Consider the following 17183-nt stretch of genomic DNA (forward strand, 5'->3'; position numbering starts at 1 on the left):
TAGTTTTTAACAGGAAAAAAAATCAGATGCAAAGGCCTCAAAATAACATTGTGATAATTATCTACCAGCCCGGCACGGTTTGAGCTATTTGTCTTACCCAAATGAATCCTGAAAATGCTGGGACAGAAAATCAGGCTCTAAAATATAAGTTTCCAGTCACCTGGCCCTCCCTCAAGAAGGCCATGGCTGTAACCAGGCATCACAGCTGACTATACATCCCCATTTATTGGGATTTTGCATACTGTCCTGGTGAATGATAGCATAATAGAAGAACATGATTAAAGTTTTCACAGATGATTTAGAGAAACCAAAAGAAGAAATAGTGGGGAAAAAAATCAATACTTTTATTGAAAGACTGACTCTTAGACCTTTCAAAACCGGTAATGCACGTTAGCAACACTATAATGTGCACGTGGAAGAATATAATGTGCCTCTTTTTCTTAATTCCCCTCAAAGTCTTGACATTTTCATTTAAAGAGCCTGAGAGTATTTACTAAAACCAACCTTTTCTCTAGTTCATGTGTGAAAGAAATCATCTGTCTTTAGGAGTGATACACAAAACCAAGACCTGGCCAGTTGAGTAATTCATTCCCCTGGTTCAGGGATGGACATGTGACCCAATCAAAGCTGATGAAAGTCGGTCTTGGAATTTGCTGGAAAGATTGAGAGAGAAGGAAAAGAGAACCCTCATGCACTGTCGGTGGGATTATAAATTGGTACAACATTCTGGAAACCAGTACGGAGGTTCCTCAAAAAAAAAAAAAAACAGAAATACCATATAACCCAGTAATTCCACTTTTGGGAAAATTAAAAAGAAAATTAAAACATTAATTCAAAAAGACATAGGCACCCCCATGTTTATTGCAGCATTATCTATAACAGCCAAGATACAGAAGCAATTTGAGTATCCATCAACAGATGACTGCATAAAGAAAATGTGATGTTTATGTATATATATAATGGAATATTCTCATCCTTAAAAAAGAATGAGATCATGGGGCGCCTGAGTGGCTCAGTCAGTTGAGCATCTGACTTTGGCTCAGGTCATGATCTCACGGTTCGTGGGTTCGAGCCCTGCATTGGGCTCTGTGCTCACAGCTCAGAACCTGGAGCCTGCTTCAGATGCTGTGTCTCCCTCTCTCTCTGACCCTCCCCCATTCATTCTCTGTTTCTCTCTGTCTCAAAAATAAATAAACGTTAAAAAAAATCCTAAAAAAAAAAAATAAAAGAATGAGATCTTGCCATTCACAACATTGATGGACCTGCAGAGTATTATGCTAAGTGAAATAAGTCAACAAAGACAAATTCCACTGGATTTCACTTATATGTAGAATCTAAAAACAAATGAACAAAAAAAAAATATAAACAACAACAACAAAGCAGAAATAGACATAAATTCAGAGAATAAATTGGTGATTTACAAAGGGGAGTAAAGGGACAGGTGAAATAGGGGAAGGGGATGCAGAGGTACAAACTTCCAATTATAAAATAAGTAAGTCACAAGGATGAAAAGTACAGCACAGGGAATATAGTCAATAATACTGTAATAACTTTGTATGGTCACACAGAGTAACTACACTTATCATGGTGAGCATTTCATTATGCATATCATTGTCAAATCACTATGTTCTACATCTGAAACTTATTATGTGAACTATATTTCAATTAAAAATTATATACAGGAGTGCCTAGGTGGCTCAGTCAGTTAAGCACCCAACTCTTGATCTTGGCTCAGGTCATGATTTCATGGTTCATGGGATCCAGCCCTGCATCATGCTCTGTGGTGATAGCATGGAGCCTGCTTGGGATTCTCTCTCCCTCTTTCTCTTTGCCCTTCCCCCACATGCTCGCTCTCTCTCTCTCTCTCTCTCAAAATAAATAAACTTCAAAAAAATTATATATATATGTATATAGATAGATATAGATATAGATATCAAATTATTATTATAATGACCAAACACTAGACACAATGAGACAGAAAAAAAGGGATGGAGAATCATGCTCACTCTTCAGCTAGGCTTAAATCCAGAGATACTATAGCCTTTCCTCGCTACCTAAAAATGAAGGCAACACAAAGAACAGAGCCAAAAGATCTAATTCTAATTCCTGGATCAAGGAATCCCAGAAGCCAGCTGCCCCTGTACCCTTGTTTGCTTGAGCCGGTATGAACTGAGTTTCTATCTTTTGTAGTAGGAAGAGTCTAAACTACTAAGTTCACTCTAGAGAAGGGCAGCCATTCTAACAGCTACTGTTGTTGAGATGCCTCAAAAGATTTCTCAGCTGGAAGTCCTAGTGACCAGGGTAGACCAATATAGCCAGATTAGACCATGGCCAGAAGACATGGACAAAAACACACATACTTCAGAGAAAAAATTCTGAGCTACACTGAACCCAATGCAAAACCATGAAGTATATACAGTATCACACCAGCCTCTGACATTAAAATAAAAGTAAGATGATTTGATTTCAGTCTAAGTGACCTTTTCCCAAAACTAGTCAAACTACCAAATGCCTCAGGCCTTTCTGATAATAATAAGCAAGTGTGATTCAGAACAACATATTAGCAGAGAACTGCACTCAGCTTTCACTAAAATTATCAATCACTATACATCCAATTACTTTGATTATAGGGCTTGCTTGGGATGATGTTCACTTGCAGGCATTCAGTTTCAGCTTATTTCAACTCTCCAGTCACCTTCCTGCTACCTTGTACTACACAAGCCACACACCCTCCACATTCGGTTTGAAACTGCCAACAAAGAACCAATGATTGCTCTGCGGTAACTGAGCGACTGAAATAAAATTTCAAAGCCTTCCAAATTCTGTTGGCCACCTGCTCTTACTCTGGATTTGAGAGAACTCAAACCAATGAGGCCCAACACTGACAACTGTCACTCTCTGCGGCCCACAGCTTTTGGGGTATGTTTATATTGCTTAGTTATGATTAAATGACCCATAAGAAACACAAACTGGGCCAAGCCTAATAGTCTGCTACATTAATAGGTCTGGCTAAAGTGTTTCTTAAAAACTTTCCAGTGAGGGGCAATACTATCTCTGGTAACAAAATAAGAAGCCCTGTGTGCCACCCACCAGCTTTATGACTTTTGAAAAGATCACTCACCACAGTACTTTTTTTCATCTGTGGAACGTGAGAGTCAAATTAAATGATCACCATCCAAAGCTAACATTTGAGAAATGTGTGATCTCTAAACCTGGAAGCTTATGGTCATGTGCCTCCTGGGCAATGGTATTGGGTATTCTGTAATTAAGTTATGAAGACAGTTAATATTATTTGTGCTGGATATTTGTAAGTCTATGGTGATTTTCACATTAGAATTTCAAGCTGAGCTGAAATAAAGCTTTTTGACAAAGTAAGGCTTAGCTTGGATTTTGAATTAAGAAAAAGTTTAGACTAACAGTTAACCTTGGATTAATATTTATTTTACTAATGTTAGCTATATATCCCATGGTGATATTCTATTTCCTCCAGGAAATTTATGCCATTATAAAATTCTAGCTAATGCCACTAAATTTTGGACATAAAACACACTGCCAGTGAACACTATTAACTGCTTATTCAAAACCAACTATTTATAAAATCAAAAGAAGTATAATCTAACTACACTCAGAGAAAAATGAATGAATCTTCTGCTACCATATTCCTTTCTGTCACAGTGTGTCCCAGAATGACTGGTGACATTCTCAGTTCCATGGCTGTGGCAATACATAGCTAGGAATAAAGCGTTCTAAGTCATCTCTGTTTTCTTTTTTAAGAGCTTGTTATCGAGTTCAATGCAAAGAAGATATTCAGAAGCAAGTGTGATGGCACCATGGCCAATGGACAGTGGGCTGGGGGGGACATCAAAGTGGACTTTGGAATCAACAGATCTGGATTCTAGCCCCCCACATTCTCTAGCTGTGTACCCTCAGACAACTTATTTAATCTCTCTGAGCCTCTGTGTCTCAACTTTATTTAAAGAATTAATAAGAAGTACTTTCAAAGGCTGTTGGAAGGAATGATGAGGGAATTATATATGTAAAATAGACTACATAGTGCTTGGAATACTGCAGAACCTGGTGTGTGTTTCTTCTGGCCTATCCTTCAGGGAATCACTCCAGACCACTACAAAGAGAGAACACACACTGGTAAGAGCTCTAAGTTAGCAGGAAGAGGGTTGCTTTCCATGTGAGTTTACACTCTCCAGTAACTACTGACATAATTTCTGTGGCAAGGCTAAGGACCACATGTGACTGAAGAAGGTAAAGCACAAAGGGACCTCATGAAAGCACCTCAGGTACCATGTGAGAAGCTTGATTATCCTTCTTCTGATTAAACATGCAGTTATGGGGCTTTTCCCACACCACCTTCAGAGTAGGTAGATCCAGTAGATTCTGACTTGGTACCAGCACCCTATGTTCTCACCTGGGCACTTTCGTTCTCTTTAGTGGAAAAATCTGCCAAAGAAGCCTGTGGCTACACGATACCACTTCACTATCCCTGTATTAATTCCCTGACTGGTTACCATAAAAACCCACTAGTCTTACTAAGCTATTTCCTGCCTTGCTTCTGGTGGTATCACAGGGAGGAACGGAGATTCTAGAGAATGCTAGGCCATGAGATGTAAGATGAGAAGATCCGTAACAAAGAACCTCTCTCCAAGAGAACATAAGATCAACCTCTACATTACCAAATTATCAGCTTATCGACAAAGCAGAGCTCCAGTCTGAACAGCACCTTGCTTGAGGAGCTCAGGAACAGACCCTCAATGGTCCTGTTCTTTACCACTTCCCAACCCCCCCTCCCCAGTGGCCTCCAGGAGCAAAGCAGCGCCAGCGCCCAGACACAGGACAGCAGGGAGAGGCCCAGAGGCTGAGAAACTCCGAGCCAATAGCAGCACATCGGTTTTCTTTCAACATGAAAATCAATTCCCTTTAGGAAACATGCCCAACATCAAAAAGTCTTGTGGAGACACCTACTGCAGCTTTAGTGAAAAGAATTGGAACTTAGAAAGTTCTTCCAAGTAGAGAGACTCTCAACCTCTAGAAAATCCAAGACCACCTGCAGAGCTTCTCAGAAATGCAGATAACTGGCAGCAGCCCTGACACACAGAATCAGAAACTCCAGTGATGGGCTGGGGCATCTGCATTTCTTTTCAGCCCCAGATCGAAGGCTGGGAAATGCTGGCTTAGTTTGTGACAGCTAGTGAGATGCAAGTCTAACTTGGAATCAGGTTTTCATCCATGGGCAGTGCCTCTAAAAGGCTAGTTAGTGGGACACTATTCTTAAAAAGGTTAAGAAATGTCATGCTGGAAAAGGGTTCTGTGGAAAAGAAAGCCAGGAATCAGGAAGTCATATTAAACATTACTTTACTTTAAACTCCCAGAATCTTTAATAGGCCACAGTACATTGTACCCTACGAGAAAGCAGTACATTTTCCAAGCTTATCTGGTCACCAAAAATTTTCCTTTTGAAAAGCATCCCACAGCACTAGTAATCTGGGTAACTAACACTTTGGGAAGTGCTGGTCTAATGTAATTGTCCTCCATTAACTGTCTCTAGAGGTTTCCTAAAATGACAGTCTGACAAAAATACTCCTTTCAAAAGTTGTTTGTGTTCCTGCCCTCAGGGCTGGAGTATAAGGAAGAGTAACCATTGAAAACTGTCTCTGCCCAGAGATTAGTTTAGAACCAGGTGATGAAGTTCCTATTTCCCTTCTTTTCTCCACCTAGGATGCTACTCTGAGCACTTCCAACTTTTATCCCTGTGTTTTGATACCTGTCAGTCAAGTATTTGCCCCTAATAAAATTAACATTCTTAGATTTTTTTACAGTCAAGATGTCTGGCTCATGCCGAGGCTCCCTTCTGATCTTTATATTATGGTCAGCCTCAATTGGATAGACTGATGAATTTAAGGCCTGAAAGGGAACTGTAGGAACTGTCACTGATTTTATATAAAATGCTTATTATATTCTGTAGTAGGGTGAATTATTCAGAAGAGCCCACATTCCTAAGTTCCTAATAAAAAAAAAAAAATTCAGACAATATGATAATATATCTTTAGCCTTAGGCTGTGTTCACTATGCATATCAGTCATTCTTCCCACCCTATTTGAACTCTCCAGAAACGGAGATGGCAGTGGCCACACCAAGTGGGGAGTGGACCATCTGGCAGTCCTGGCCCTTTTATCAGGACCCAGCAGCTGTGGCCGCCCCTGTGACTGCTCAAAGAGGTGGCCCAGGGAGCGGATCTTTTTTTCCAGATACCTGCTCTTTGATAAAGAAACTTTCTTGTCTTCTGCCCTATTTGGAGATTCACCAAGGTGTTTAGGTCCAAGGTTTAACTTTCTCAGTTCAGGGTGCCATTCATGTCTCATTAACTTTTATAACACCCCTTGACTTAAAAGAAAGGGCTAACAGTTTTTTTTTCATTAATCAGTTAGGTCCACTAGTTTATGAGTATTTATATCCTAATAACTTAGTAACTGTTTAAGAATATGATACATTGAAAGAAAAATAACAGTTTTATAGCATTCTTAACCACATTACTTAACAATGGGAGGTGTGTATCTCTTGGGCACTGCACTGTTTTGCAAACTGGGGATCAGATTAGGCACCACCACCCCATTTTGTGTAGCAATTGCTTCTTATCAGAGTAACTGCTGAAAATGCAGTTTCCCAAAGATGTGATATCATCAAAAGGAGCATAGCTCAATCTAATATTGAAAGTATGAACTACCTTGAGCTAGCAGTTTGCATGACAGCCAAGAGATGTCTAGCACCCTTTACTTGAAAATGTAAAAAATTCCAAAGCACAATTGTGGATTCCCTTTGGTGCCCTGGAGTACCTTGATACACAGTTTGGGAAACAATGTAAAGGTAAAAGATTCTTTGTAAGATGTTTCATAATCCTTCTCTAGCATTTGGCCAACCAAATATATGCCATAAGGGCAAGGTAAGGGTCCAATAACCATAAGGAGAAAGATTATAATTTCACCAGACACAGAAAGTAGGCAGAGATGCCATTTCAACCTAATTGGCAAAAGATGAAAATTCCTTCTTTCATTTATGATACTTCTCAGCTAGAGAGGCCTGATTTTTACCTCTTGGACAGTATTACACTACACCAGCTTACCAGTGAATAAAAGAAGAGCTATTTAACTACACTGTTTATTTGATAAGATTTCCTTACGTAACCTTTTTGGTTTGGTTCACATACTATTCTCTCCACAAGCTGCTTATTTTCTATGGATTAATGATTTGCTTGTAAAGTATTTTGGCATTATTCACTTTAGGCTTTGGATGCCATAAGTCTCCTCAAAATCAGGGTTGTAATAATGTTTGTATCTTTGCATAACAAGATAACAATAGCTACACAAATTAACTAGATTCTAGTAGAAATTAACTCTAATTGACATAATTTTATGTATTTGAGCTTCAACTCTAAAAAGACTTTCCTGATAAAAATCAGGGGATATTTTGAAAATCTACTTAGCTTTAGAATGAGAACTAGAAGCTCCCTGTTCTACCCAGTCTGAGGACTTCAGAGTAGAGGATCTTGGCAGACAGCTTTCCCCTCAAAGGCACGTCCACTGCCTTACCCAGCCTATTCCAAATGAACAGAAATCAGGGATCACTTCTCCCTAGACAATCCTGAAAAGAATGCAATGTCATGGGGTCCTGAAAAGACTGCTGGTACTGCTCCCATCTCAGCTCTCATAAGCTCTGTGGCCTGGGCTAGGCTTGTCTGTGACATGAAAGTTACTTAGCATTCCTGGGCCCACTCAGTCATTGTGTCAACCAAAATGCCTTCTCAAACATTCCAAACACCCATCAACTACCATTCTTGAATAAGATTTAAATCCAGTCCTTGTTTAACAGGTGAGGAAACTGAGACTCAGAGATGTAAAGAAATCATTCAAGATCATATGGTCAAGTACAACTACGATTTAGGACCCCTGCCCACCTGCCCAGAATTCATGCCATGCATAGAGCAGTTAAGTCATTTCTTTCAGCTCTAACAATCCAAGACTTTGTGATCAAAAGGAGATGGGATTTATAATAGTAAATAAACCTTGGAAGAAAATGGAAATGTCAAAAACCAGTTATCTTGCCAAATGTTCAGACTCCTAGATCCAGAGGAAAAACTTCATGAGGGCAGGGGTTCTTATCTCTTGTTCACTTCTGTATTTCCAACTCCTAGAATCCTGCCTAGTGCATAGAAGACACTTAGCAAATTTTCTGAGTGCACTGGCATACTATAAGAAATGGCAATGTGTATGGGTAGTATTTGTACTTAGGTAATATTCTGGAAGGACATGAGTTACTGGATTTTTTTTAAGTTTGCTTAGATGAACCTTATTTTCACATTACTCAGGATCAAATAATGATCTATAGAAATAATAATAATGTCTGTGATAAGTTCTCACTGGCTACTATATATTGAGGGTAGTATTATATTAATATCTTTGTTGTCACCAGCTGAGTACCCTGCCTATGGCTTTTTGTTGTTGCGTATTTGAAATGCTAGTCACATATGAAGTACGAGTATGAAACAAATCATAGCTGGAAGTCTACTGCTTGTGTTGAGAGTTTAAAATTTTGCCTCTCGAGAGGGACGACACAGAGAAGAAAGCCATGCCCCTTGATAATGGTGGCATTATCTGATCCAAGTTTGGACAGGACTTCCCTTCTAAGGATCTCTCTTTCAATGTAGAGGTATTCATGCCTTTGCCACTGGCTCCTAGAACAACAGAATACAGGGGTTCTGCAGCATCATCTATTTGGAAGGAGGTACATACCAGTTTGCAATACTGCTGAGAATGTGAATTCATCTGGCAACTTTATTACAAGAAATTCAGTGATGTGTGCACAGTCTCATTTTCATCCACAACTTGGTAGTTATTTACTACTTATGTTTGTTTATAATGGGTCCAAGTTAGAAAAGTGTTGACTTGTTTAGGGTAGCAACCTAGTTGGGGAGAGGCAGGAAACAGGAATCTCACCACCTGGCTCTAACTTAATCAGCTCAACTGGGGACAAGGAGTAGAGGGCCCTGGTGGGGTATGCAGTAGGAATGGCAAGGAGTCTGCAGCACAGAATAGTGTGAGCCGGGGGAACAAAGCTGGAAATAACCAGCTTTGGTTTGGAAATAACCAGCTGGAAATAAATGGATGGAAGTTCACCATCTAGACCAGAAGAAACTACACAGAGGTACAGACTAAGAGGAGAGAGTACAGAATGCAAAGGAACATTAATATATGGGCAACAGGAAGGAGATTAGGAAGGAACAACCAGAAAAGAGGGAGAAAACTGTAAGCAAGTATTGTTAACGTTATATAAACCAAGAGAAGCGAGAGTTTCAAGGACAGCGGCCAAAGAGTCAAAGGATGGAGAGAGGTCAGGTCACAGTGATATCCATAATCTGGCTTTCCATGTACTAAAAATAATAGTTAAGATGTCATGTATCAAATTACAGTGAAACGAACAATAACAATGAGACCAAAACCCACAACAACGACTTCAGGGGAAGAAGACTTACGTGATGATATAACACAAGAACAACACACCTGACCCTCATGCGGCCAGCTAATCCATGCCCAAGTACAGCTTCTGTTCCAACTTTAGGTCAGAATTCAAATTAGGACAACTTTCCAAGACTGTAGGTAAGTATTATATTTCACTTGCCTGCAAAAAAATATCCTAAAAGTCAAATGTTGTAAATCATATGATGGCATTTAATTTAATTTTAATTTAATCCTTTTTTCCCCTTCTATCAAGACTGTCCCTTGGCATATATCCCACAGGCTCAGGATTAGGTGGCTATTCACATTTTCTATAAACTTAGAAAACACATTTAGGGGCACCTGGGTGGCTCGGTCAGTTAAGCGTCTGACCCTTGATTTCCACTCAAGTCACGATCTCACAGTTCGTGAGTTCGAGCCCCGAATCATGGGATTCTCTTCCTCTCCTCTCTCTGCCCCTCCCCTGCTTGCTCTTTCTCTCTCCATCTCTCTCCCGCAAAATGAATAAATAAACTTTAAAAAGAAAAACACATTTAATGATACAATCAGCCCTGGCTGCAAGCTTTTCTTATATTTGAGATTTTGATTCTTCTATTAATACTGAGACATTCTTCCAATATATGTCTTTCCTGTTTCTTACAACCAAGAATCCTAAATAATATCCAATATTTTTATTTGTCAAGAAATAGAATTTTAAATATTATCATTACATTCTAAAAGAATAGATATTTTAAATATTAATACATAAGAAAAAAGACCAGAGCCTCAAACTAAAGATTATTCTCTTAGAATATTAGCTCTTTGAAAACATCACCTGACTTTTCTCATTTTTCCTGCAGAGGACTGACACCTTCACCAGACACTGGATTCCAATCCAAAAATTGACACTTCATAACCACAAAGTGTATTTAAAGTCTAACTTGTAGTAAGTCTCTTATGTTTGCTGAGCTGAAAATATGCAACTCTTTATTAAAAGGTTTAAGTGTAAATATTAATACTTCTAATTACCACATATTTTTAAAGAGCTTTAGAAAAAAATTTAAAGTATCAACTTGGATTAGATGGTTTCCTAATAGTAGAGATGAATTTAGTGCTTTATGGTGGCTCTGATCATAGAATCATGTCAGTAATGTTAAAAAATCTTTGGGGCGCTCAGTCAGTTAGGCGACTGACTCTTGACTTCAGCCCAGGTCATAAACTTACAGTCATGGCATCAAGCCCGGCATAAAGCCCTGCATCAGGCTCCATAGTGAGCGTGGAGCCTGTTTGGAATTCTCTCACTCCTTCTCTCTCTACCCTTCTCCCCGTTCGTGTTCTCACGCTCCTTCTCTCTCTAAATAAATAAATAAGCACTTAAAAAAACTAAGTAACAATCGAGCTAAACGTTTCCAGAAGGTTATAATTCTTTCTTTTGCCCACCTTCACCTCTAATTTTCATCCCCCCCTTTCCCTCAAACCTTTACACATAGCCCCATCAGATCCTTGCCATCCCATCTCAACATGTTCACAGGCTGACGAGATTCAAGTTTCATTTTATATTCTTCAGGAAAGATATTACACACTGGGTCAGAACCTTCAAGTAAAAGAACTGCTTCGTAGGTGTCAGCTGAACATTTTGAAATTGTGCTCTTTCAAGCACCAGAGTGTTATTTACAGTTTTAGAGTCATGATTTTCCACATAAAAGGTCCATTAGTGTGATGGAAAAAAAAAAAAATGACTGAAGTAGCTGGCTCCTTATGAGCAATCAAATCAAAGCCTGGAGTCTGTCATGCCCTCTGCTCATGACAGAACAAATATTTCTTCCCTTAATCATAAAAGTAATTTTTTAAATGTCATACAAGTTTTTCTGGATGAGCAATAAGATCCTATTCTCTTTACTGAAGAAAAACAGGTGAGGAAGTGGATAATTTTGAATCAGATTTTAACTGCAAATATAGGCAAAAATAAGAAAAGGAATAACAAGGTCTAAAAGTAAATCCCAAAGGTCTTATCAATGTAAATCCAGTTTGTTTTTATTACAGAATACATTTTTAAATAAAAAGTGATTTAAAGATCTGCCCAAATGAAAAATAAAGCTTAAGGAAGGAAAAGTCCCCAAAGAAATTCCTTTCAATTTTGTTTTTACTTTTAAATGATTAATTATCTTTTTTAAAAGCAAGGTCTTTGACCTTTTGTTATTTTTAATTTTGATAAAATACATATAATATTTACAATCCCAATGATATTTAAGTATACAGTTCAGGAGTATTTAATACATTCACATTGTTGTTCAACCAATCCCCAACAGTCTTCATCTTGCAAAATCGAAACTCTGTACCAATTAGACAACACTATGTTCTCCCCTCGCCCCCTCCCCGGCAGCAACCATTCCTCTTCTTGTCTTTATGAATTTAAAGACTCCAGATACCTCTTATAAGTTGAATCATATAATATTTTGTCTTTTATTTTTTCTGTTACTGGCTTATTTCACTTCACGTCATGTCCTCACGGTTCACCTGTGTTGCAGCATGTGTCCAAACTTCTTTCCTTTTTAAGGCTGAATACTATTCCATTGCATGCATATATTCCGCATCTTATTTATCCACCTATCTGTGAATGGGTACATGGGTTGCATCCAACCTCTCTGACTTACATTTTAAACAATTTAACTAAGTAGGCACTGGTGCTGGAGTGAGAACACCTGGCTCCAAATCCCTCACCATCTAATCTCCATGTTAGCATAGAAAATACAAACGTTAAAATGAAAGAAGGTGGTAAAGGAAAGATACCATGAAGCACTCAGCAAATTAAAATCCTGATGTCAGTAGGTTCTGATGAGGGTTTTTGATACCAGAAATTCATCCAAACATTTGTTGGGGAATATGAGTAAGAACAAACATATGCTAAACACTAAAAATGCAGAGCCCTGACTCCTGTGAGGACCATGATGGCCACGGGACAGACATCTAAGTGGTAAGCAGCTGTAAACAGTGGGAAAAAGAAGGTGATAGACAGGCACAGTGGCCCAACCACTCCCTCTCCAGAGCTGAGTCCTACAGAAGGAAGGGAGTCAGATGGGCACAGAGGAAGAAGGCTCTGCAGATAGGAGACGGCAGAACCAGGCAGGGATTGTGAGAGGCTGAAGCACAGGCTTGGAAGAGAGAAACTAACTCAAAGAAAAGGGAATCTCAATAAGCAGGGCCCAAAAGAGAATAGAAAAGACAGAAAAACAAGGTCTAATTAAGTGTCAATCAATAGAAAGAAATGAAAACCCACTAGAAGGCATGCATCACTGGATACCCATTCTGGTGCCAATGTGAATCTCCTGGCCCTTGCTTGCCTGGAGAAGCTTCGTCTGCTGAAAACAAATTGTGGCTCAGGAGTATAAATTAAAATTGTAGCAGCAAAAACTGACACTCATTAAAAGCTTACTGACTTTGTGTCACACTTCATTCCATTAGATGGAAATATTTTAAAAGTTGAAAAGATTTCCAAAAATTCATAAAATACAAACTTCTCTGCTTAATTCTCTGGTTTTTCAAATATGAGCAATGTTCCAAGTTACTATATTATATTTTATACTAGTATTTACTTATAATACCTACTTCATTCCCAATAAAGACTGAATTAGCTACCATTTTATGTTACCTGGTAATCACATTTCATGGGTTCCCAGAACTGCAAAAGACCTACAACATTATTTGTCTACACAAAGAGAGTTTCTATTCCCCAGACACTCCCCAAGGAACTAACTGAGCACCAAAATGAGAACAGAAAGGCCTGTGCTCTGCTCAGAGAGGAGTCCAAGAGACCCTGGTACAAACAGTAGCGATAATGCAATGACATGCGCCAGTGCAGAAGCACAGGCAAGGGGCTAGGGAGCCAGAGGAGCTACCCTCAAGACAAGGACATCCCTTTGTTCACTTTTCCATTCACTCACTCATCCTCCCACTCCCTTCTTCAGGGCCTCATAGGAGCTTTCCGTGAGTGCTGGTGATGCCTGTACAGGAATGCTCACTGTAGGAATTGCTGCTGAAGGGTAAGACGTTCCTGGGGTGGGTGGCAAGGTCAAAAGTATTGCAGGCAGAGGGGTGCCTGGCTGGCTCAGTCCATTGAGTGTCCAACTCCTGGGTTCAGCTCAGGTCATGATCTCGCAGTTCATGGGTTCAAGCCCTACATCGGGCTCCTTGCTGAGAGTGCAGAGGCTGCTTGGGATTCTCTCTCTCTCTCTCTCCCTCTCTCTGTCCCTCCTCCACTTGGTCTGTCTCTCTCTAAATAAATAAAATTTTTTTTAAAAAAAAGTATTGCAGGTAGAAAGAAGAGTATGAAGACCAACACAGCTTCCAGCGCTCACAGTGAGTGGGGGAAGGTCAGGCAGGTGAGGAGCAGAAGGTGGAGATGGTAAGCGTGTGACCAGGAGCACTTGGAGACAGCAGCACACCTTTCCCTTGTCAGGAAAAGAGGAATTAGCATGTGTGGCAATGTGGACACACTTCTGGGTAGGGAGAGACAGGAAACAGCAACAGGGCACAGAGTGGGGTGAAAACATGGTGGGCAACAACCGACTGAGAAGGGATGGTGGGGCAACAGGCTCTGTGAAGGATATGGTTACGACACCAGGACATCCTTACTGCAAACTTTTTATGGCCTAATGCTGTTAAATATCTGAATCAAACAGTCCACTGTCCCTGCTTGGACTCCATGGTCACCAGGCATTGCTGTAGCATGTCTGCAGACCGGAGGGAGAACACAACCCAATCACTCTTTTCCCAAATTACATGTTTGTTTCTTGCAAGTCTGGGGAAGGTCTACTGCTAAAGGACATTCAAGTCTCTGAGTCTATAAAGGCCTCAGTCTGTAAGGAGCAGTTCCTGAAGTCTGGCTTTCAGCCTCAGCTCCTGGACGTCAACATCTCTGAGCAGAGATCCACAGCACTGTGACCACCACCAAAACCCAGCTCGGGCTACAGCCTGCCCTCTGGTCACCCAAGCATTCTTCCTGTCTTGCTGCTCTCATAGCTTCATACTACAGCACAAACATCCTATAATTTCACATTTGCCCAAGCAGACCTTAATCAGCTTTTCACTGCTTCTCTATTTTGTAAAGTTTACTTTGGCTCTTTCCTACTACTATCTCAACATTTTAATAATTAGGGTCTGCGTGGTGTTCTACTGACACTGTTCTCTTCTAACATCATCCAAGTCATCCTCAAAAACATTAAACATCATGGGGCGCCTGGATGGCTCAGTCAAGTTAAGTGTCGACTCCTGATTTCTGCTCAAGTCATGATCTCACAGTTTGTGAGATCGAGCCCTGTGTCAGGCTCTGGGCTGAGTGTGGGACTTGCTTGAAATCCTCTCTCTCCCTCTCTCTTTGCCCCTCCCCCACTTGTGCGCACACACTCACACGCACTCTCACTCTCTCTCTCCCTCAAAATACATAAGTAAACTTTTTAAAAAAAACATTAAACATCACAAGATCAAATATAAGAATAATTTCATATATCCCTCATTGGCCCTGAATCACTTAGGCCTCTTAGCCACTTGACTTTGTACACAGAAAAAAAATTATGAAGAGTTATTCTTTGATTATTTGTGTATTATGAACTTCTGGCCAAGCTTGTTTTTATTTTTCTATTATTAGTAACTCAGATACAATCCCTTTTACAATCCACATATTCCATTGTTTTAGTGCAAAGCAGTTCATTAATGTAAAATCAAATCAAATGCTTTGACTTCCATTCTTTCATTTCAATCAGTGTTACAAATTCTGAACAAAACCTCCACAGAAATTTGTTAAATCAACAGGAAAGGTGAGTGGAACTTCTTGAACATCTGTATATGCTAAGCACAACTTACTATTTTTACTTTTATGGCTATTGAGCCATTTCTAAAGAATACTACAAATGGTTTGTATACACTTCAGATTTCAGACTGTTGCATTTCAACATTAATGATGTCCTTAAGGTTCTTGCTTTTTTTAAAGTTTAGTGTTGACAAATGTAATAAAATATCTTATCGCAGAGACACTCAAAATCACTGGTTGTAAGAGCAGAACTTAAACAACATTCCCAACCTTGACATTTGTCCCCAGACCAAAACCAACGATACAATCCATTAGGGTACTAGTCTCCAAACTTCCCCAAACACCCCGGAGGTGTTCTAAGTTAGAGAACAAGATCATTCTTCAATTTCCTAAACCATTTTGTCTAAATAAATATTCTGCAGCATGGTCAAAATTACAGTGCCAATTTGATTACAGGCTAAATATTTGAGAAAGCTTAATACTCTATCACAACTCCCAAAAGGAGAACAAATGTTCCCATTCAAGTGAATATTTTTTAAGAAGAATTATGTAGTTCTTCTAAGTACATTATTGGCTGAAGTCATTTGCCACTGTGAGAAGAGATAAATTCTAAGGAAGTTGGTAACATTAAATGTAGATTACAGGCTTTACAAAGTGAACAAAAAGATTCAAGGCAGCCAAATAACTGAATTACTTTGAAAAAGTATTCATACCTTAAAATAATAATTTGTTGTTAATCAAACTATTGACAGTAAAATGAAATTTAACACATTTCAAACACCGCCAGAATACTGAATACAACTCAGACCATACCAAAGTTCATTTGTTAAGTAATTTATGACAAAGAGACTCACTTACCTGTAAGTATAAGAAAAGAAGGTTAGGATGAAACTACATCATTCCTCCTCTGGGTGAAAATACCTTGGCTTCTCTTCTTGAAATGGAAAGGAATCTAAAACATAAAAAAATAAAATCAGATAAAATAAAAATAAGAAGTAGTAGCCCTTGTGATTTTCCATGTCTCAGCTGTAGGCGATATTACAAAATGGTAGAAATTTAAATTATTTAGGATGTAAAATACAATTCATTCCAGTATGGCCCCAAACTGCAGGATGGTATTTTCCCCTCCCTATTTTAATGGGTAAAATACAAAATATTTGTTCACACACGCGCGCGCGCGCGCACACACACACACACACACACACACACAAAGGTTTAAATAACGGCGAAAGCTCCGTAGAAGCGTGTGTGAAAGCACAGTAGAGTCACACCGACTTGAGAAGGAACCTTTCCCCAAAACGCAAATCTCGCCAGAAAGAAACGTGCCCGCTGCCCACGCGCTGCTTCTGAACTCGCTCAGCCTGGATGCTCTGCGCGCACTGAAATCACTCGGGCTTCCAGGTTGGGGTCAGGAGTGAAAGTGCTGCCCCCCTCTGCAAGCACCGCGTGCAGCGCCACCACTATTTTTTTTTTTTAATGGTTCCACGAAATGCAACGTTATAAAAGAGCAAATCCACCTGGAAGTTTTGCCCGAGGGGCAGAGAGGGTGGCCGCCGGGAAAGCCCGGATCTCCGGGGCACGCGTCCCCGGCCCGGCCCCTCGCGGCCCGCGCGCGGCCCCGCGGAATCCCGGCCGCAGCCGCCTGCGCCGCGCCCCGCCCTCGCTCTCACCCTCACCGCGGTCCTGGCCGAGTGCTGAGTGGTGGGGTATGGCGGCCGCCCCACGCCACCCCTGCCTTTAAGGAGTTCCACTGGAGGCCACACGTGCGTCAACGAAGATAAAAGCGGAGGGAAAAAAGGTACAACCAAATCACTCTGGAAGCAAAGGCAGGGAAAATATTCTGGAAAGGGCCTACGCCCTCCTGTTAAAGAAGTGGT

The 17183-nt window shown here is 40.1% G+C and overlaps 1 protein-coding gene across 20 annotated transcripts in view; it reads right to left on the minus strand.

The window, feature by feature from the left end:
- The window catches only part of CSGALNACT1 (chondroitin sulfate N-acetylgalactosaminyltransferase 1), a 341281-nt gene that overhangs the window by 167191 nt on the left and 156907 nt on the right, over positions 1 to 17183 (minus strand). For 15 of the 20 annotated variants that reach the window (XM_027071730.2, XM_053216491.1, XM_027071734.2 and 12 more), the window contains one exon: positions 16165 to 16258. The gene's annotated coding sequence lies outside the window, so the exon portion shown is untranslated. Of the gene's footprint in view, positions 1 to 9566; positions 9685 to 16164; positions 16259 to 16823; positions 16964 to 17183 lie in introns of those variants that run through there. The other 5 variants (XM_053216492.1, XM_053216494.1, XM_053216488.1 and 2 more) reach the window with 2 other exon arrangements.

The sequence above is a fragment of the Acinonyx jubatus genome, chromosome B1, assembly GCF_027475565.1.
Source record: "Acinonyx jubatus isolate Ajub_Pintada_27869175 chromosome B1, VMU_Ajub_asm_v1.0, whole genome shotgun sequence".
In the NCBI taxonomy this organism is placed as follows: domain Eukaryota; kingdom Metazoa; phylum Chordata; class Mammalia; order Carnivora; family Felidae; genus Acinonyx; species Acinonyx jubatus.